This window comes from Strix uralensis, chromosome 11 (genome assembly GCF_047716275.1).
Source record: "Strix uralensis isolate ZFMK-TIS-50842 chromosome 11, bStrUra1, whole genome shotgun sequence".
NCBI lineage: Eukaryota > Metazoa > Chordata > Aves > Strigiformes > Strigidae > Strix > Strix uralensis.
In genome coordinates, this window is record NC_133982.1 from 22,504,550 (window position 1) to 22,528,157 (window position 23,608).

A 23,608-nucleotide genomic window follows, 5' to 3' on the forward strand; every position below is an offset into this window, starting at 1 on the left:
TGTGCACTGCCTCCACAGCAAGTCCTTGGGCAGGTCGCTCCCACCACGCTCCTGCCCCTCTGGAAGATGAGCGCTTGATACTCCCCAGCAATGTTTTGGGCTGATCCTGCAGGATCACTCGCACCACTCGCAGCGGGAGCGTTGCCTCTTGAGAACAGATTCATCTAAGCAAGGGCGCCGGGATTTGGCCCATAGTAAATTCTCTTTAGAGATGGTGCCAACAAAATCTCTCAGCCATGGGAATAGGACGTTTTTGGCAACTCAGTCCCTGGCTGTCTCTCTCTGATGTTTCCTAGTGGTGACAGGCTTAAGGCGAGATCATTATGGGCTTCCTCACAGCAAACACAGCGCAGCTATGTTGCACCCCAGGAGCTGCTGCCTGGTTAAAGGTGTAAGGACATTATTTTCTCTTTCTCAGGAACAGCCCTAATCTGAAAACCATCAAAATTTGCACAGTGCATGAAAATGCTGCGATAGAGACTACTCGCTTGGTTAGGAATCAAATTGCAACCTGAGGACAAAAAAGCTTGGAGTGCCTCAAAGAGAAGGATTCGGTTCACAGAATAGCTCTGTGGCCTTTTCACTGGAAGTCAAATGCTCGGAGCAGACCCACTGTTGTGCGGATTTATAGAGGGTATGGGTACCTGGGTGCAAGCTGCCCACACCAGGGCATTACAAGTGTGGGATTTGCTTCTTGGATTTTTAAATGCCTGATGGTGGTGCCAGCCATAAAAACTGCAGTCCTAGAAGAGCCACCCATCTTTTCATTTGATACGTCCTTTTTGTGACTGGCATGTAGAAATTACTCAGCAATGCTGCTTGGTTATCCCTGCAGCGGGGGCACAGGAAACATGGCACAGCCTGTGGCATCTGCTTGGGCTGTGGCTGCACTCCCCTCTGCTCTGAGAGGGGCTGCTTCGGGAAGGGACCTTTCTTCCCCACTATACATCTCAGCCACAAGCTGACTCAAGGCTTCTATATATCAGGATGAGAGATTAATGTGGTTTAAATCTCCTTCTGCTTCAATTAGGCAGATGACACAATGTTGAGAATTGGATCGCATTTCTGTAGGGCAAAGGGTTTCAGTTTGAAGTACAGCATTTTAGAGGATTTTGGTATAGCCAAGACTAATATCTTGTGTCTACACTTAAATATGGTAGTTTATTATAGTTTCAAAATTTGCTGCATGGCTAGAAACCACTTTATGTAAGGATTTAAAGTATGTGCACTTACAATATGTGTGCAGTCAGGGAATTCCACAGCCACAGGTTTTTGAACACAAATATATGCAGGCTCCTATTGATATGATAAACTATCAGTAACATGTGCTGCAAAGCTTCTTAAATCCTCATTGACACAACAGACCACTATTGTGTCAATAGTGTGCAGATTAATGGGGTATTGTCAGGCTATTTTAGGCCTTAACTTTCATTTATCCTAAAGCTTGTTCTTCATTGTAACTCTTAACCTTTGGATTCTGCCAGCACATTTCTTGTCACAAATATACTAATGGAATTAAAAGAAACCTGGCTTTTAAATGTTAATTATCCCTAGAATGATTGATTTGTAAAAGAAACACATCAGCAGAATCTGAAAGTACAGAGGCACAATAAAATGGACTGAGTGTCAGCCCAAGAGCCAGGAATGCCCGAGGACCAGCTCTGGCTCCGGTGAGACTGTCCCTGTGTATGAGATGGTAATGAGAGCACTTACTCACCCTATCTCTTAGGCATAGTTTATGGATTATTCCTATTGTTAAAGGACTTTCACCCTCTAAGTGTTTTACAGACTTAAGCAACACTTGTTCACCAATTTGAAAATGTAAGCAAAATATTCAAAATTTACATACAGATAAAAGAACCACCATCTGTTAGAACAACAAATTGAGGTTCTGCTTCATTAAAATACGGATAATACTAAACTAATATGTGTTTAAACCAGACATTTCATTCTGCTTGAACGCCTCCATTGGGTTTATAACCAAGGCTGAACTGATTTCAGCAAGCACAGGCATTCATTAAAATCACCACTTCAGCCACACGGTGATTTGGTAAGAAAGTGCAAGTGCACACAGTGCAGGGCAGTTTGCACATTTCAGAAACTACCTTCAGAGCACGGTCACCCAGGAAAGTTTGCTCAAACGGTGCATCCCTAGGAAATACCAAGTGCTGAGGAAAATGGTATTGATGGTTTCCCTCTGAGAAACCTTTCCTTGCCTGAGCCGGAGCTGAATCAGTGACTCAGCACACTAACACATGGACATGATGGCTTCTGAATGAAATGTGAAATTTGTATTTTGAAGACATGTTCATTTAATCTGTGTCATTTCCAATAAAACCAGCAAATGTCAGTTACAGAAGGATGGTCAAATCACAGCAGTGCCAGGATGACTACTAAGAGTCATTATATATTAGCTAAATATTTTCCTCTTCCCTTCTCTTTTTTTCCTCCAAAAAGCACCATTTCACTAGTGCATTCAGACATCTGCCTACTGCATGGCACTGTATAGAGAAATTGGTAGGTAATTTAATATGGATCAGGTATATAATTTCCGATGAAGTAGACATGCACAGTTTTTATATTCAGTGTCCTTAAATCTAAGTTGCAAAGTGTGAATGTTATGACTTACCTTGACTGTAATTAAGTTTGATAATAAAAGAGAATAGAATTTATTTATTATGAGTGCATAAAATTAGTTGGACAATTTAAGGTGCTATTCAATGAGTAATGCTCCCATAGCAGGGGTAAATATTAGTCTGCCCGATAATATTCGTTTCTATTAACAACCTAGAAAAGTTATTTCCATACAGCTCTGGTTTTATGTGCCTTCATGCCTTCTCAATATCTGGGGAGCTATTGCACAGGGCAGGGCAGGCATGTATAGTATGTGAATAAATGTAGAACAATTTCCAAGAAAAACATCCCTATCGATTGGTGAAGAATTGTCTCCTTTGGATTTTTAAGAGCATAAATGTAGAAAAGAGGAAGCTCAAGCTATAATGCTTCACAGCTCGTCACCAGAACAGGGTTAAAGCCACATAAGCTGAAACTGATAGCTCATTACGGTATTCCACTGTTCGGCTGCACAATGCAGAATTACCTGTATTCTGATGCTCACCTCTGTTAGATGGATGCCTATGGTTCCTGACTTTAGCGCCCTGTCTCCACGAACCCTTACTGTACTTACTGCGCTGTTTGTAGCCACTTATTCACCCTCATACCCCATGGTTTAGGTCCCAAGTAGCTGGGTCTTTAATTTGCCTGGAGTGCATTTAGATCCTATCCCTGTTCAATCACCCTAAACCTTGTTGCCTGGGGAAATATCTGAAAATCCCAATGTTTGGCTGGCAAAGCAATAAAACTGAGCCAACCATTTTCCTTCTCTGAGTCCTGAGCTTGTAGCAGTATCAACACAAGTCAGAAGTGAGACATTTCAGAACATTGTTGTTCAGGATTTACACAAATAGGCTAAAAATAGCAAATTGCTAATATAACGGGCCTGTGCTGTGTTGATACAGGCAAATAATTGGTTATAAGTCAAGTACTATATGAAGAGTGGTAAGTTTAAGAAAAGACATCATAATTTTATCCCTGTAAATAGTATCTAATTCAGGTAGCACATGAGTATAGTTCTCTATAATGCTTAAAGAAAATAATTTCCTCATATTTTCCAAATGACGTGAAACCCTCCTTTTCACCCTTGTCAGAAAATTACAGGAGGTGCTTTTAAGAGATTAGCATTTCGTAAAATACAGGAAGACACAAAACAGTTTCAACGCTTTCTTTTAGCATCTTCTTGGGTTCTGTGTTGAGGGTTGTTTTTAAGGTATTTCTGACTGTCAAAACTTCAATTTAACATCATTGTTGTCTCTTTTTTATATCTTTCTAATCTGCCTCCTCATTTAGAGGGATGTGTAGAAATCTCAGGTTGTATGCCTGTCACTTGAAGGCGTAGTGATAATTTTCTGCTAACACTGATGGGCTGTGCTTCCGAACTTGGCAACTTTATCCTGGCTCTGCATAGGATCAGCATGTGCATATGCTTCCACTCTTGTCATTTATCTTTCCGGCTGGTGTAAGAAATGGGTCCACACTACTATTCCATGCCCACCCACGATCATCTGACACCAGTTTACCTTGAGAAGCATACAGAACACCATCTCTATATTGAACATTTAAATGATAAATCTAATAGCTGCTCTCAGTTCATACTTAGGCAAAAGTCCGACTGAAATTCAATATGCTGGCTCTCCAATTCCCCCATCTACCTCTGGGGAGGGAGAGGAGATGTGCCAGTAATTAATAAAAATAATTGGAAAACAAATAATTTTTTAAATGCTTTGGCAGTATACTACGTGGGTCAGCCAGCAGGGATCACGTGGGATCCTGCAGAGATGAACCTGAGGCCGTAGAAGGCCAGAAGTTCCTCCTCTGCTGAGGCTGTGAGGCTGGCAGAGAGAACCCCGTGTCAGCAAAGATGGAAAAGACATAGACACAATGTTTGTAATGTGTTGTCCTGTGTATTTTACTACTTGAAATGTGCTTAGAGTGAAATCTGCATGACTGTATGTCAAAGCTAATAAAAGGGATTCGAGCAATAAACATAACTGGGCACAGTCTTGTAAAACTGGTCTTTCCTGCCTGCAAGCTCCCCATCAGACTTAACTTTGAAAAACCAACTCTTTCAGGCCAGCAATTCTGGCCATGGCACTTTCCTGCAAAGGTCATTGCAATAGTAAAATGTGATTAATTCATGGTCCTTGCAAAAGAAAAATCTTGTAAAAAAAATCCCAGAGAGGGACAGCTGTACAGGGCAGAGAGCTGGGAACAGAAAAGCCAAGCTGAAGGCATTGCCATGGTGCCCTTTGGCACCAGGTGTCAAGTCATAGGTGTTGCTAACTCCCCTCAGCACTTTAAATGCCTACAGGAATCACTGAAAGCAAGAAAACCTCATTTTCTGTACAATGATTAGCTTTTCAGTTAGGTATATTACATCACCTATCATTTGATGGGGAATTCATTTCAAACATCTAAGGTAATATCAACAAAACACTATAATTAGATTTAATGGCATACTTCAAAGATTAATAGGTGATCTTCCTCACAGCCTACAATTTTAATTTCCAAAATTTCATTTGTCATACTGCTACTCAGTACAGATTCACCATCCGCAGTGTTTACCTACACTTTTCCTCACTAGTAGTAAAATGTGCTGCCTTTTCCAGGCATAGACAGATGAAAAGACGTATTAGTAACAAATCTATGTTCATGGCATATAATCACAAGATGACAAGACACTTAATGCTATCTATTTATATTATATATAGCAACTTCTGTTACAGAAAATCACTTTTCAGTCCCATTTTAGGGGATTACCTAATCCTGTAATTGATTCTGTGTAATGAGTCCCCCTTGTCCTATGGAGACCCAGTGACCTTCAGAACAGGAACAGGCCTGAAAACTTTCTATTATTTCACTGTTATTTATGTGTAAATTACAAGATAATGTAGGATGGGAACAGATGATAATTTTATCTTTTTATTTACTTCACTAGGTCCAGACTTTTAAGTGTTTTATGTCCTGGCCCAGAAGAAAAAATTACTCCCTATCAGTAAGAATGACCAAAGACAAGACCTATGTTTTCTTTAGGGTAAATCAAATAGTCTCTTAGAAATTTAGCCAATCATACAGGTTCCCAAACAGCTCATAGCTACAGTAAAGCTACTATCTACTGTAACTGACACATCTCAAAACTTGCAGTTAAGGGGTGAGGCAATTGCTCACTGGTTATAAATACCAGCAGATTAGTTTATCTATAGATTAGTATCACATTACACATTCCAGAGTCCATAAAATCCAACATGAATCAGCTTGGCTTCGTATACCAACAATCACATCTTACACAAAGGTGAGTCCACAGGTACCAGCTAACAACATTTTATAGTCGTCGAGGTTTAAGTATTACAGAAAACAAGCAATTAGGCATGCATGCACGTATAGACTCACACAGACGCATCCACAGACACACATAAATCTTGCTCCTTCACTATCCCACCAAATATAACTCCATGGATTAAGGCCTTAAGTAAGACTCTAAGAATATAATTTAGTACAGTCTGAATCTCCCTTGGGCAAGCCTGAGGTAGCTCCTTGGGCTGTCACAGCTAAGCAGCTGTCCAGCCTAACACTGACTCAGGAGCCAAAAACCTGCCTCGTTTGGGTGACAGTAAAACAGTTGTAAAGGATCAGACAGACATTATTCACGGTTGATGTAGGAAGGGTGCTTAGAAAATAGCAGTAATCACTAAGAATAGAAGGATAAACAAAGTGCTTGTAAATTTGTATCTGCTTGAACTCTGAAATTAAGCCTTGCCGCATTTCTCCAGTGCATTCCTATCCAGCGAGAGGGTAGGTCTCATCCTAGGTTTGAAGAAAGATGATCAAACTATTTACTTTTACCTCTGTGACACATACAGAAAGTTCATAGCCCACACACAATCAGTAATGACAGGAGTTGCTGCCTTTGGCATGTTGAGTTTCTGCTTATTGTATGCCCCTTGACATCTCAGTATCTGACTTATCCTAGGATATTTTGTTCTTGAGGCATAGGTGGATACCTTTAATTATTTTTTCAACACTTACGGCCTTATCTAATATTACAGTTTGTTTGAAAAATGACTTCTAGCTTTGCTGTACTTCAGTGTTCCTTCTTGTGTGCTAGCTGTGGGCTGCAAAATCCTTTCTACTGAGTAGCCATAACAGAGCCATCCACTAAAGGTTTCCTTTTCCCTGTTCTGTGCTTTGCATGTTAGTGCAGAAGAAAAATTTCTACTTACAGCAGGCGAGTGAGTACAATTATTGTTCTCTATATACCACATTATCAAAACTAAGAGGCAAAAGTGAGTGCAGGTGGCTTTGATCCTTTGGAGTTAACTGCTACTCCTTCTCCCCATCAACATTTGAAATGGTGCACCATGTCTGAGAGCCACTCTCATATTACTGATCCTGGGACACATCTTACTTCTTTGGTGGGTGCAAGATGACACATTTTCACCTTTGAGGTGACAGTAGGTGACAATGAGATAGGTGGCCCATTTCATCCCCACATTGTTTCACTGATCACAGTCTGCCAGCTGCTTGTATGACTGTGCATGTCAGCCCACTAATCTTGAGTGATGCAAAGCTCCACGGAGTCTGGGGAAATACCATTGTCTGTGACAAGTCATGCAGGAAACAGCCATGCAAAGGATCTGTCAGGGAGGAGGCTTGATCTAGAAGAGGGGTGTGGGGGGGGTCAAAAGTGTAGAAAGCACTTTGGATCCAAGGCAATATAAATTAGCAGTGGCACCTATTCTATCCCACAAAATCTCCTATTTGCAGCACATACCGGAAGAATTAACATAGCAAAAATAGACAACAAAGAAGAAACCAGTGATCAAGTTATTACTAAATCCTCCGGACGGTGCCTGACTTGGAAAAACAGTCTCAGGTAGGAATGCCAACATTATTATCTGACGTGGCTCAAAAAAAAGTAAGCCATGACATCTCCATTCTTGGCAAGCACAGAGACTGCTGCAGGCGCTCTATTCCCTCTGCTGCTTGGAGTGATGCAGTCGTAGCTGCTGTGGCTGTTAGCTACAGATCTCCTCTTTTCTGTGTCTTTGTGGATAAGAGAAGGGCATGAAAAGTGGTTCTCTATCTGGGAAGCAATGGAAGAAACAGTATTTGTGGCTCCAGCCAAAGTTTTCAGCTCCTTTTACAGATCTGACTTTTTTTAATTAGTTGCATAAAAAGGTGCCAGGATTCTAGCAGCCATGTTATAGCAAGTAAATCATTTTATAATAAAGTCTCTACTGTCCACTAGCCAAAGATAACTACAGGTTATTCTCAGCTTTCCTATCAAAAGCTGTTTCAGAGTAGGATATTTTATCTGAGTACTTCAGATGCTGCATGAATAACTTCCTGTGTTCAGAAGAATCTCAGTGGTTGTTGATTTTGTGCATGTGTACTTTGCATGCTGGCAGAGAATGCTTAGTTGGTCCTTTCCCTTCCTGTCATCATTAGCCATATATGTGCATCAGGCCAAGAGCTCAACACTAAACCAGAGAGGGATGGAAAGGTCTCCAGCTCCTCGTGTAGCCAGGCCATACAGAAACACTCTCTATATGTGGTACGGGGGACCCAGCTGCATGAAGCACAGGCTTAGTTGGCACCTGGCCACCTGGCAAGTCCCCCTGCACTGCCCCAGGCTTAGAGTCCACCGCCAGGCAGGACAGTGCTTTGTCCTGGCAGAGCGATGAAGAAGGGAGTGGCGTCGGGGGAGGACAGTAGAGGCAGAGGGGGAGAAAGCAGACTGTCCAGTGCTCAGCCAGGTGACTTTGAGAGCAGGTCAGAGCCATGGTCAAGCTCAGACTCCCATCACATCACATTGTCAGGACTCAAGCTCAGGTGAGCTTTGGACATGTCAGAAGAGGCCATATTACTTCTTACTACAGACCCAAGCGAGTAGCTCTCTGCAAGGTGGAACATATGTCACTCCTGCCTATCAGTAATGTCATGGCACTGATGTCAGGCTGACAATTTAGATTCAAAATCCTTCCTAGAAGGATCAGGATAGCACGTGTGCATGTGTTCCTGGGGTTGCTGGCCATCTGGGCTGCTCTTAAAGCTGTGTGGTTTTACACCCTGCCCACGTTTCAGGCATCCTGTATCCAGAATGTCACCAGGGAGAACTGCATGCGTTAACTTGCTCTCTGATCTACACCCCTTCATGGACTTTCAACAGAGCCAAAGCCTACATTTTCCCTAGGATCTTCAAAACCCTTTCAAAAAGACCTGATGACAGAAAGCCTGTTGACTTTTCTTGGGACTGCATGAAGATCCCCCTTTTCTCTCAGTTGCCAAATGAAAAAAATGTGAACTATATTTTTCAAATGTCATCCTGGGGAACCAACCCTCAAACTCTTCCTCACGTATAAAATGTCCTGGCAGGATTACCATATAATATCCATTGCAGCAGTGGAAAATATCAAAGGATCATGGTTTAAAATTAAACAAAAAAGCACCCTTTCTTGTCTGAAAAGCAATACACTGTTCCTCCACCTCCTTTTCCTTTCTCACCTGCAAATTGCCATGCAGTTTGGTAAAGTGGGATTAAGTAGCCACAATAAACATACCCATGCAAGGCCAGCAAGTGCAAATGGAAGCAATCGCTTTACTTTTTAGCCCAAACCTTCTGTTACTGTAGCAAATGAGATTTTTTTGCAGCTAACAGAAGCCGATTTAGGCCCTTTGCACTTGCTGCCAGCAAGTGTTCCCACTCCAAAAATAGCCTATTGAAGAAAGAAGTGTCAGTTGCTGTCTTCAACAGGCTGCTTTCTAAACCCATTGTTAGAAGGCACCTACTTCAAATGAAACCTGGCATGTCACCATGTCGGTGGGCAAAGTGCCATTCTAACAGATGGGCAGTGGGTAGGCAGTGCCAGTGATTCAGTCTGTATATCAACCTTGAGTAACAAGGTTGTATTCCCATCTGAGAGCCTCAAAGCCTGTAGCTGTGCTCTACCATAACCTGTGTCCTCACGTGTGTTGCTGCCCAGCCACATCTACAGAGTATTTAAAATGTTTCTATTTGATTTTGAGCCCATACTGCTCTGCTTGACTGGGCAGCAGGTTTAAGCTTTGGATGGGTGAGCCTGGCCTGCCATGCTCTGAAGTGAAGGTGTGGGCAGGACCACGTGAGTAGTGCTTGTGTTTCAGTGCCTTTCTCCTCACTGTGGCATTTCAGGATGCTGTAGTCATGGCAAAAACTTCCAGAAACACCTCAACAGCTGTGGAAATAGTGAGAAACCACAATGTAGGTATCTCTGACTCAGGCTGTAGAAGTCCAGCACAGGGTTAATCTCCATGCTCAGGTCCCTTACATTTAGTGTAAACATATGCCCAAGTATCAGGTGGTAAGAGCAGTCCTGCTCTCATTTTGTACTAGTCTGACAAATCCCCACACTCTCAAGTGCGTCACAAGAGCATCAGGCCTTGATGAACTGGGATTCGTATGCCCCAGCCTCATGAGACTAACATGACAATGAAACCTCCACCTTTCAAGGCATCTTATGCAAAAAAAGCCTTAGCTTTCTAGGGAAATGCCAGCCTGTGTACGGAGACTTTATCTAGGTTCTTCTGTAGTACCTATTTGTATTAAATGCATTACAGAGAGTCTCAAATTAATGCATGTAAACTCTATCAGCATCTTTTCAAAATCCCCTCTTATATGTCCCATGAAGCTATTAGTTTAGCTATCACTAGGTATTAAAATTTAAAAGGGTCACTAAATGCATACTGCTAGAAGGAAACAACATTAGTTACACATTACCAGAACAAAACTAAATTAAGAAACAGCTCATTTCCTTTGTACCATCAATATTTTACTCAGCCATAGCCTAGATGCTTGTACTCACAAAAAGGAATTAATCATTCATGTGCTAATGTACATCCATTATTTTTAAATCATCACTTAAGTAATCATTTTTGTGTGTGCTCAGATGTGTGATGCCTGCTTATGAAAGTGCAGGAAAAATCAATACAAATTAAATAAAATTTAAAAGGTGGATATCTGTGAAACAGATGCAAAAGAGTCCTCCATGCAGTAAAATTGTAATCAAATTTCTGTAAAACTCTGTTAGTGAGTCATAATTTGAAAATGATACTGGTCTAATGCTAAACTTATTTATATGCCATGCTACCCTCTTTATTTTGGTGCAAGCATAGACAATGCAGTTCATCACAGATTCTGACTTAAAACCTGCATAAAACTGAAGCAACAAAAGCTTTATTGCCATTTAATTTGGTACTGCCATTTTCCAACAGTTTATTTACCGAGAATTGCAGTGCTCATATCATAACATCATCTGTGTCTGCACATCTGGGAGGTTCCCAAAACCCTTCACAAAGGTGCAGGAAGCCTGTGGAAATGCTTCCATCTGCGGTGTGCACAGGGCTCCCTGCTTGCACTGCATGTTGCACACCAAGTGTGGGAAACGAGGCAACGTGGCTCGGCAAAACCAAAATTCTCCTCTCCTGCAAAGTGTCACACAGCCTTTAACCCCTACCCAGTAGGGATCACAATAATCAAAGTCTTACTTCCCCTCCTCCCTGAAATGGACTAAGTGTATCTCCTGGGCTGGATTTGCTGCTGCCTTGGGCTTGTCATTTACACCCATGGAAAGTGCTTCCAAATCAAGAGCCCTGCTTTACCCAGATATAAATTACAGCTACTTTACTCGGACATAAATGTCTAAGGTGCAGAGTAGTGAAGAACAGCAGTTAGTGCTGGCTGCATATAAGAAGACTTAAGATGGTCCTACTAGATTGGAGCAAACAGTCCCATGGAAATTAAATCATCTTTTGCCAGAAGTGTGATTGCTTCTTTTGGACTACTCGTATCAGTGAAAGAATACGTCAAAGCTGTTAGATCCCTGCAAGTACAGTGAATTTCACAGAAGAGCAGCATAGTACTTGAAGCAGGTTTTTTCTTCTACTGCTTGAGTAATTTTATGGTGATGTATTTTGATGACAATTTAAGGGACCTCTGTGTTTATGAGGCAATAACAAAATCTCCTGCAAAATAAATTCCAAGGCCAAGTTATCTATTAATATATGGGATGGCTTCTTGTGAATTAATAGAGATGAGCCAGAACAATGCTTAGGAGAAAGCATGAGAGAGTGTGTACCTTGACTTCAAGATGGGAAGACTTGAGTTCCTTTTTCAGCTAAGACCTGACCTTCTTGGTCTGTGAAATGGAGAAAATTATCCAGCAGGCAATACTTCCATTTTGTAGAAACTTCTGAGGCTTAGTAGTGGGTTCCCACTCAGCTCTGCACCAAAAGCAATGCTCTTGGATATTTCATTTTGCATAAAGGACTTCCTCTCCTTCCCTTCTTCCTAGATTCAAATCTTTCCCAGATGAAATTTTTGCAAAAACCAATGCATCTCTGTGAACTGTTTCTCCCTCACCAAGATATCATACTTCCAGCTGGCTCATCTGCAAATGCCACTATGTGGCAAAAAAAAGCAGAAAAGTATGATCAGCTTACTGATAATGGATAATAGAAGCACCAAGATCTGACCATGATTCAGAGATGTATTTAGACTGCAAGGAACTGAGATGTTAACTTTTCTTTTGGAGAAGTACCTGGTGAAGCTGGGTTTGGCCACAGCATAGGGACTCCATGAGGAGCACGCAGGATTTCAGTACATGCTGTGTAGGCACCAAACCAAGCACACAATTTACATGCCCTGGCAGTGCAAAGCAACCAGTTACTATAGTCCAGCACACAGATAGGAGTCCATAACCTTGAAAAATTGGATTGGATCCATTTATTTAATTTCAGACTAATTAAGTGACAATGCATGGTCACGAGCAGTATACGAGGCAAAAAACAGTTGCCAGATGAAGCGTCCACCAGGTCTGAAGGACACTGTCAGTCAACTGTGCAGGACATGCACTCTTGCAATTACACAAACAGTTAAATAAATATGGATTTTAAAGTTCTTCCCACTTTTATCAAATACAGCTGTTGTCAAGGCCTACAGCATGAGGGAGGAAGGTGAATGAGGGGGCAGTGAGTTTCTCAACCTCAGTGAGTGCCATCTGAGTAGGTGGAGGAAGGGTCTTCTTCTAAAGGAGATATGTTTGGGTTACTGGAGGTGACATGGGTTCTTTGCATGAGCTGTCTGCATTGAGTTACCTTACTGCTTGAGATTAAAGTTGCTGTTCACAAGAATGGAAAGTTTGACCCCATAGAATTCTCATAGAAAAACTGGCTGCTTATGGCCTGGATGCGCGTACGGTCTGCTGGACCGAGCACTGGCTGGTGGACGGTCCCAAAGAGTGGTGGTCAATGGAGTTAAATCCAGCTGGTGGCTGGTCACAAGTGGTGATCCTCAGGGCTTGGTGTTGGGACCATTTCTGTTTAACATCTTTATTGATGATCTTGATAAGGACATAGAGTGTATCATCAATAAGTTCAAAGATGACACCAAGTTAAGTGGGAGTGTCGATCTGCATGAGGATAGGGAGGCTCTACAGAGAGATTTGGATAGACTGGATCGGTGGGCCAACGTTAACGGGATGGGCTTCAACGAGGCCAAGTGCCAGGTCCTGCACTTGGACCACAACAACCCCATGCATCGCTATAGGCTTGGGGAGGTGTGGCTGGAGAGCTGTCTGGAAGAAAAAGATCTGGGGGTTCTAATTGACAAGCAGCTGAACAAGAGCCAGCAGTGTGCCCAGGTGGCCAAGAAAGCCAACGGCATCCTGGCTTGTATCAGCAATAATGTGACCAGCAGAAGTAGGGAGGTGATAGTCCCCCTGTGCTCTGCACTGGTGAGGCCACACCTGGAGTATTGTGTCCAGTTTCGGGCACCTCAATATGAGAGAGATCTCGAGGTGCTGGAGCGAGTGCAGAGGAGGGCAACGAAGCTGGGGAAGGGCCAGGAGAATAAATCCTGTGAGGAGCGATTGAAGGAGCTGGGACTGTTTAGTGTGAGGAGGAGAAGGCTGAGGGAAGACCTCATCACTCTCTACAACTACCTGAAAGGACATTGTAGAGAGGTTGGTGCTGGTCTCTTCTCACAGGTGATTAGTGACAGAACAAGAAGGAATGGCTTTAAACTGCAACAGGGGAATTCAGACTGGACATTAGGAAAAAAATTTTCACAGAAAGAGTGATCAGAGAGTGGAATAGGCTGCCAAGGGAGGGGGTGGAGTCACCATCCCTGGATGTGTTTAAGGGTCATTTGGATGAGATGTTGGGGGATATGGTGTAGGGGAGAACTTTGTAGAGTAGGGCTGGTGGTTGGACTCGATGATCCCAAGGGTCTTTTCCAACCTGAATGATTCTGTGATAATAATTTCTTTTTCTGGGTGCCTAAAGGACTCAGTGGCCCTTTTCCCAATTCAGAAGTTGTAGATTGGCTGGGGATCACTCAAGAGGAGAGAGTCAGCTTTGCCTATGGGCCTATGGGCCTCCACAGAGGAGAATCCTTGCAGAGAGACCAGGACAGGAGCTCACACAGATGTAGAGAATTGCCCCAAACCTATGTGTGTGCATCCACTGTCTCAGAACACACACGCGTACCTTTTTTGCCTTTGCTCAAATTCAGCAAAGTGTAAGTGTCCTGAGATGCACTTCATATGATATGAAGCATAAAAACGTCTCTGTCTTGCTTGTGCCAGTTTATTGCTAATGCGGGCAGGTGATTCATCAATGGATGAAATGAGATTTTCAAGTTGTTTTAAAATGATGAGGTAGTTTTCAGAGCTCACACAGTTTGTGACTAGATACATGATTTATGAATATATTTGTCAAATAATGTATTTGACAAGTTTCAAAAACATTTCTGGCTAATTGCTTTTATTATTTATCAATCCTGAAAGGGGAATAGCAAGATGAGATTGTATTTTACAATTTGTTTTTTTCTCCTCTCTCTCTCGTCATAGCCCAGTGAAACGGATGGCAATGTAAACACTGGAACCATGTCTCCCCATGATTTTCCTTTGGTTTATGGCTGATTTTCTTTATTCAAGCTTGACTCAGCCTTGCAAGTGAAACTAGACAGGAGATTGGCCAGTTCCAAACTTCAATTTACAGTTTCATAATTGACTGCTGCAATTATGATTGCTTTCAGCACCGTGTGACTTTTTACAGCCCTTTGACTGACTTCTTGTTTTGATTTCACTCTAAACCATGCCTGTGTTTCCATCTATTCCTTACTGGGTCCCATTCAGAAATATCATTTTCAGGATTACATTTTCCTATTAAAAGCTTGATTGAAAGATGGATTCAGGGCTCAGGCACATGCTCACTTAACAAAGCAGATGCAGCAATTTCCTCAAGCTGTTTGTTACCACCTGCTTGTCAGACGCTGTGCCCCACCAAGGAGTGGATGGAGCAGGCCCTGCGGGCGGCCGGTAGCTGCTTCATTGCAAAGTCCTGTGGCTTACTTAAATTCCCTGGACATGTTCCCTTCCATCTGCAGATGGCTAACCCTTGAACATGCATTTAAGGCCCACTGATGTATACTGGAATTATTAATGATCTGAGCAGTTTTCCTGATTTGAGACCAGAGTTTCCAGTCCTGTGACGAGATATGCCAAAGGACTTCCAAACCTGTCCCAGGGCCACTGGGGTTCTGCTTGGGCAGAGGAGTCTGCCAGCACCAGTGCTGGTGCAGGACCAGGTGCTCAGGGCTGAGCACACGCATCCCCTCCTGTGTGCTGATGCTCATTACCAGGCCCAGCTGCTTTTTACCGCCCCTCTGCCAACCATTACTGCCCTGTAACTCTGCCGGCAGAACAGACCACGTGCCTCTTCCCAGTGCTCTCTGGGCAAAATGAGGCAGCCGGCTTAACCACCTGCTCAAACTATGTAAACCTAATGTAGTTTTAAATCCATGACAGCCTAGAGGACAAACAGGGAGAAGTCCTGGAGACCATTCTGCTGAATAAATGTGTGGAAATTTCTGATGCTGGACTGGTAAATGGAGAAGGTAAAGCAGTGATGTCTTAAATCACAGTAATGGTTTGTTAACTGATATTGTGGCTTCACAACCACTTCTCTGGGACTGCTTGGGGGGGGGGGGGGGGGAGGGGGGAGAGAGAGAGAGAGGATGAATGAATGAATGAATGTGAGAGAGGTTCCACTCAGATGTAAATCTCTGCAAGATCAGCACATACACAGCCTTCACAAACTTGCTCATGCAGCCTGCATATAAGTCTACAAGAGTTGTTGATTCAGGTTTTCTTAATAACACAAATATGTGTTTTGGAACTTAATGCAGTCTGCTAAACTATCTTTTATTAAAAAATAAACCAGAAAAACATAGAAGACAGCACCAGTTGGTGGTGTGAAGGCAGATTGTTCTATTGAGAGCAAAAGTCTGTGCATATACATTGAACATACTTAGTTTCTGAGAATGTGCCTTACTCAGACCCAGCCCTGCAAATGCCCTCCACCAGGCTTATTGGCATGGGACAAAGTTACTGCCTGATCTAGTCCTTACAGATAAGAGCTACCCATCTGCAAGAGGTGTTTTCTTACCACTCTTTCTTAGCATTGAAAATCCATTGCTAAGACACAAAATTCAAGTCAACTTTATTTCATTTGTGGCATGGTATGTTTTTTTTTTTCCTTATAAATTTTAGTTATCTTTTTCTTCAGTAGAGGGTGATAAGATGTGGTATTGTCCCCCAAACAGCTCAGAAATGCCAGCTACAGCAAGCAGGGTGACCAGAGGCACTTCAGAAACTAATGAGAGTGGAGAGATCTGCATATTCGTAGCAGGAGGGAGATGGAGCTGCATATACAAACCGAGCAACTGCCACCAATGGGTGAGCTGATTACTGTTTATTTGCAGGGGAACAGAAATGAATTCTAACTGGCTAAGACGCTTTTGTTATCGTGAAATACATATTTGGCTACAGCAAATGGCTTCAAATCAGAAAAATTACGTTTTTGTGCTGGCTGTTTATAAACAGGATGTAGTTAGTGTAAGGCACCCACAGCTGCAGTAGCGGCAGATTTTCAAGGCCAGACTCAAATGTATCATACTTTATCATTAGTTTTCATATTTGCTATATCCAAGGTCGTACAGTGTTTTACAGGGCACACAAGAAAATAACTCGATGGATTGGTTGGCACTCAATATTGTATGACAGTTCGTTGTTTTCAAGAGAGTTTGTATCTTCACCTGAAACTTTAATCACAGCATCACAGGCCCAGTCCTGTTTTTGATAAAGTCAATGTCACTGTCATCAGCTTTGGTAAGCGCACAACTGGGTCTGCACTCAATAAAAATAGAAAACTGGGAAACCTCTTCAGTATTAAGAGTCAGCTTAGCTGCGATGAGGGTCAGAACATCAGGGCCTGTTTCTGATCCCTGGACCCCAATGGGATGGCAGGTGGAGATGGTCAAGGAGAGGGGTAGCGGTAAGGTGGTGGGGCAGCATCAGAAATACAGCTTTCTAGAAAGACGAATGCAGCTTTAATCCACAACTCGCCCGTCAGATATCTTCCTAACACTCATGATAAAGTTGGTGGGAGTGGTTTGAGGAAACCACAGAGAAAAGCTATATTTTGTGTAATTGTGCTACACTAATTCTTGTTTCTTACAAGAAAAACAGTTTGAAGACAAGAGCAGCTTTCTAAGGAAAAAAAATGGAAGATATGTGACTATATGTATATACAGTATAAGAACATGGTAGTTAACAGATATATTTTAGTGATGAGACCACATCTGGAGTGCTGTATCCAGTGCTGGGGTCTCCAGTACAAGGAAGACATAGATATACTGGACTGAGTCCAGTGAAGGAGCGAGAAGATGATTAATGTCTCAGAGCATCTGCCAGACAAGGAGAGAACTGGGTTTGTTCAGTCTGGAGAACAGAAGGTTCAGGGGGATCTTACCAGTGTGTATAAATTACCTGATGAGGGCAATGTAAAGAAAACAGAGCCAGACTCTTCTCAGCAGTGCCCAAGGAAAAGAGGGCACAAACAGAAATACAAGAAATTCCATTTAAACATAAGGAAAAACCTTTTTTTACCGTGAGTATGGTCAAACACTGGAACAGGTTGCCCAGAGAGGCTGTCGAGTCTCCATCCTTGGAGATGCTCAAAACCCAGTTGGACACAGTCCTTTGGCAGCCTGTTCTGGCTGATCCAGCTCTGAGCGGTGGGGCTGGACTAGACGATGTCCAGAGGTGTCTTCCAACCTCAGCTAGTCTGTGTGATTCAATCATTATTTTATATAGGGAGCAACTGGGAAACATCAGCTTATTATTTATAAAACTTTGTCAGAGGCATTTATGGGTAAGAAATATTATTTTGCAAGTTGACACTGTGTGGACTAGTACTGACTGATAGCTGTCTGCATCTCTGTGATTCAGGAGCTACAGTACTGAAATCTGTAAGCAGTTGATAGAACTCGTGCTCCAAACTGGTATACATAGAGTTTGCTTTTGACTCCAATAATAACCAATGCAACTTATCTTCTGCCAGCAAAACACATTCCTTCGAAGCCAACAGAAAATTGCAGTGAGCGGGCCATCGTTTTCATCATTCTTCAACTTCCCCTCTGTGGACAACATTGGAAAGGCCAGCTTTCCTTGATTGTTTTTCCCCATATCTGTCAGTGATAGTACTAATAAGTTTTGAAACAAAAGAACAATTTGTTACTTCAGAATTAGCACCGTGACTGCTCTTTGTATGGAAATAAGGTTATTCTGCTCTAATGAAATTGCTGAGCTGAATGCACAGTTTGAAGTTCATGACCCATTGAAATGATGATTTATGGATCTTTCTTGCAAATTACCTGTGTTAACATCATACATAATATATTTCTATCACTAGACCTTTGAAAGGAGTTTTCTTTTGCCAGATTCTTCTCTTGTTTGTTGTGGATACTTTTGTTCCCTCAATACCGTCCCATAGGAGGGTTTAAATTTTACAGTGCACTAGAAACCTCTTAAGCTTATGCTTTCAGATAAATGCTTGGTGGTGTCCAGGCTCAGTGCACTTGAGTGGATGTTACAGTGGAAAGTCTTTTTTCTGTACTATCACCAATTTACATATGGTCTCAGCTCTGAGAGGATGGGTCATATTGTCAAGACCCGCACCGAGATGTGACAGAGAAAGAGGTAAGAAGAAAAATGGCAAGACTTATCAGTATGGCCAAGGAAGCTGCAGTGTGATGGTATCTGCTCCCACAACATCTCCCCTTGTTTTCTTGTCTGTGCTCCATGTTAAACTGTTGCATGAGAAGACAAGGAAAATCTATGTGACATCAAAGAATTAGTGAAAATCTATGGTGGATCAAGAAGCATTTTGCTTAGGTAGGATTATAATATAAAAGTTAAAATTAAGTATGTGGAACAAAAAATGCTGGGGAATGGGAACAATGTGGTGTGGATTTCCCTCTGTTGCATTTCCACTGAATTTCATTCATTGAAAATGCTCAATATATGGCAAATATTTGGGAGACCAGTGCCAGAGCAGTATTTTGCATATTCTGTGGATGGAAGTGTACTGGGAATCTGGTCAGCAGTGTAATTGTTTATATTCATTATAAACAATCTGTGTTATTTGGCAACAAACCCTGCCTTTCTGAGTTGACTCTCGTTGCTGCTGAGATAGTTCCATCAGCTGGTTGTAATTTTACTTTGGGGGCATACAACAGTACACTGTATTTCCTCCAAATTATCTGTGGGAGAAACATGAAGAATACACTAAAGGCCCCTTACTCTTGTGGGACTTCTTTTGGCCCTCTTTCGATAGTCTTTAAGGGCCATAAGAGTATGCAGAGTAAGTTTAGTTTGTGTGTGCTTTGTAGCACTGTTACATACCTCTGCATCTCCTTTCTCGATTTTACTTCCCAACTACTTTCATCTTAAACAGTGTGGCAGATAAAATCATGAAGAGAATTGCTATTGAAGGTAAAACGGGGCATGGGATGGGGGGAAAAGATCTTGCTGTGAAAAAGTTAAACCCCTATTTGGCTTTAAAGGTGAAGCAAAGAGTATAGAAGTCATTTCCTGAGCCTTCTACACAAGGCTGAGTTTATCCCAGTCACGTAAGTATAGTTTTTGCAAGATGGGACCTTGCATTTGTCCTAGCTACCCTGCACCTGAAGCACTTACTTGTGCTCCTGTCTAGAACAAAGGGAGTGTGAAAGATTTTATATCTATCAGATATTTGGGAGATTCCAAATGATCCTCTACTGTATGAGGAGGAACTACATCTTCTGCTTTTTTTTTTTTTTTTTTTTAATTTTTATTAAAAGAACAGAGAAAAGGCCTGACAATGTATTAGCCAGTAAGCCTCATGGTTAGGATTTTCCACACCTCAGTCTCAAGTCTGCCCAGAATGGGTTAAAGCAAGGACTCAAAACCTGAACTTTTACATACCACATGTGTGTTCTAACTATCAGGAACTGGTCACTCAAAAGGAAGATTTCTCTGTCACCCCTGAGCTGTTCCAATTTGTAGGAATAATTAAATATTCATTAAACTTAATGAGAGATGGATTCTACAGTGCAGCAGTTTGAGCATTCACCTTCAGTGTCACTGATGAAGGTTTGAGTCTCTGCTCCAATGACTCCTCAGAGTGAGCAAGCACAGCTGAATTGCTGGACTGGGATTGCTTTTGCTTGACTGACAATTTCCAGGAAAAAAAAAAAAAGAAACCCTAAACCAAACTGTTTGTTGAAAGAACCCTGACCAGCTCTGCATGAGCCCTACCACATCCCTGCTAAGTCTCTGACCACCGACCTGATCAAACTCAAGCAAAAATATTATAAGAACATGTCCCAGCCAGCAGTGTTTTAGAAGAGCAGTTCATCAGCACGAACAGTTTTACTTCCTCTCCCATGCTGACAGCCTCCACTGTGGGGGAATGTGTTTGTGCTCACACCTGTGCCTGGAGATCACAACTGCACAAGAACATGAAAGAATTTTTCCACATATATTAGGTGCTGTAAAAATTTTCAAATAATTTTAAGTTTTCCTAGCTTTCTCCCCTCGTCTAAACCTATGCTTGTCATGTGTGTAGGCTTCAAAGTGAGAAAGACTCTTATTCTGAAAGTAGCTGTTTCTACTACGGGAAAGCACATTTGCTTTGGCTGTGATCTTCCTCCAGGAAGGTGAGGCTCTGCTCTCAGCTTACACCCAGGCTATCCCAGCTCGACTGAGTTTGACCCAAGGACAGAATTGAGCTCCTTGTAATCTCTGGTGCTAGAGGCTGAGCTTTAGTTCTCCTTTAGCAAGTTTGGCTCTTTCCCCATTCCTCCTGCTCTTGGAAAGTGCAGCAGGAGCTTCTCTAAATTTTGATCAGGCGATTTCCATTTGTTCAGTACTTGAAGAGCAGGATTTATTTACTGAGGATTTAAATTTCTCTGAAGTAGAGAGAAACCAAATAGCACTGCTCTTTAAGCATGGCTCCACATTTAGAAAGCATTGGGTTACACTTTCCATTTGAAGCTTTTCTTCTTAAAAAATAATTCAGACATCCCTCCTGACACTTTCCCGGCACTGCCCCCTCCTTGTAACCCAATCCACCTCTGTCTAAGAGCATAGCTCGCTACTTGCCAGGTGTGCAGGCATGTTTGTTACATAAAAGAGTTAAGGTATAATTGTTGGCAACATGAGCTCTGAAAAGGCATTCAAAGAGAGCTTTATGTATTTTTAAGTATAAGGTGTGTGCTGTTTTGCTAATGGGATTCAGTATCTGTATTTTACTGTAAATGCATCTTTTCCTCTATCAGCTGTGAATGAGAAATTAATTTTATTGACTTTCTGGATGGCTTTTGATTAGAGATGGATCTCTTCCCACAGGCATCCTCTGACATCCTTCCTTTACCTGAGTGCTATCAGAACTAGTAGGAGGCAACCACCATTTCTATTTGAATGAATTCTCTTGTTATTATAGTGTCAGGCACTCAGCATTGTCTGACCCTGCAATCTAGAGGCCCAGAGTTTCTGCACTCCTGGGAAATACTTCTGAAAAATAGTGATAACTAAGATAATAATAATTCTCAGCACTCCTGTAAAGCTTTTAATCCATTGATCTCAAACCAGATACCAGCACTTACTACTAGAGGAAAGCTAAATATGTGGCATGAGGGATCCTATCATTTGAAGGAGGAAGCCTGCAGAACACAGCACTGGGCTGTTACAAAGGACAACGGTCAATTGTATTGGGTAACTTACTGATCTCACTGCACTTAACGGCAAAATGACTTCAGTGGAGCCATAAACACAAAAAAAGTGTTGTGAAAAATATTGTCATGGTCTCTGTATTCAAAATATGCCTTTTGTAGCAAAGCACTGCAAACTGTGATGCATATGTTTGCTATCTGTTGCATATCTTGCATGTCAGACTTACTGTTTTTGACTATTTGGCTTCTTTGTCTATCTAAGTTCTTTCAAATTTGAATATTCATCAATACAACCTATTAAAATAAGTGAAATAATGCAGAAATACTCTGCAAATATTGTCATTATTTCAAATGGATTTACTTGTACACCAGATTTTTTTGCTTACATTTCATCGAAATTCAAGAAACCTCATTTTTTTTTGGCACCAATATTCATGGTAAATGGCCTTCAAAGTGTCATTGAACAGATTTTGGTGAAGAAAAAATTTACATTTGCATGTGTACACGCTCATATTTGCTCTGGAAAAGTAGTCAAACATATCCAACTAGGAGGGAGACAGATAATCACATACCTATATGACAAACTATGGTTAATCAATGCCACATGACTAACAAGTACCTTATAGCCTCAAAGACAAATTACAATCAATCCAAAGTGCTAAGAATTGGAAAAACAAATAATTCTATTTCTAAAATAGGTTTGAATAGCAAACACTTCTGAAGCAGCTGTGATCTGCTTATGGATTTTCTACAAGCAGAAGGAAAACCTGAATTTCCCTGATAAATGACTTATTGTTAATTATTCACTAAGTCCCATTCTCCCACCTACTTTAATGAACTCTGATATAGTGAATCTTAATACTCAATATAATGAAAGTAAATTTTCACCCTCAGTGCAGTGAGAATGGCACAATCGCTTTATTTCTTTATTCACAAAGTGTCAGTCATTCATTTCAACTCTGGATCATTCAATAGAACTAAGATGTGCAGTGAATGTGATTCCAGTCATGTCATCCTGTTAGTGCAAAGTGATTCTCAATAGCACTTGACGGCACACTGCTGGATTGGCTCAGTGCATTAAAACAAACCAAATTATTCTGTTTTTATGTACATATCAGTACTTGTTGACATACTAGTAAATTGTTTTAATAGCCTGTACTTATGAAGGTGTATATCTTTGTAGTTAAATTCCAATACATTGTAAAGTATACTTTACATAGGAAATATTACTCTCTCAGGAAAACCGTAATCACAAAGTTTAGACTCAAAAAATACAGTAATGCTAACTGCTTTATCTGATCTTTGAATAGCCATCCTAAACTAGATGTGTGTGACGGAATCAGAAGCAAGTAGCCCAAGACGCAGCTTTGGAGCTAGGGGAATATAATGCACTGTCAGTTACAGCCCAATTAAATGGTATTCTGCTTAACTATTTGTGGCTATAACTGCAGCCTTGATGAAAACCAAACCAAGATGCTTTTTTACTTAATCCTCAAAAATAATTTCCTTTAAACAGTCTTTAGACTAGATTCGTATCTTATGTCAAACAAAGGAGATGATGAATACTTCCCTCAGTTAATACCACTTTCATGCAAAGGGTGTGCATTGGCCTAGCAAAGCAATAAATAAATCCACAATGATGAATACTGGCACTCTTTACTCCTTATTCCTGCCTATGCTTTCAGGTCCATGCTGCCACGCCAACTCAGATGTACAGGAAATATTCTTAGTATGTGTCCTGTTTATGAAGATGGACCAGTTTCCTCCAACTTGTGGTGTTCTTTAAAGCCCAGGAGGAAATAATACACTTCACTAACATTTAGGGACTTTAGTGCACAGATGACTTGCTGATGTTTTTAATTGGTTCAGCTGTACAGGTTTGATGTGGTTTGCTACACT

The 23,608-nt window shown here is 41.6% G+C and overlaps 1 protein-coding gene across 1 annotated transcript in view; it reads right to left on the reverse strand.

Moving 5' to 3' along the window:
• The window catches only part of SEMA6D (semaphorin 6D), a 228,027-nt gene that overhangs the window by 32,722 nt on the left and 171,697 nt on the right, over positions 1-23,608 (reverse strand). The window lies entirely within an intron of this gene.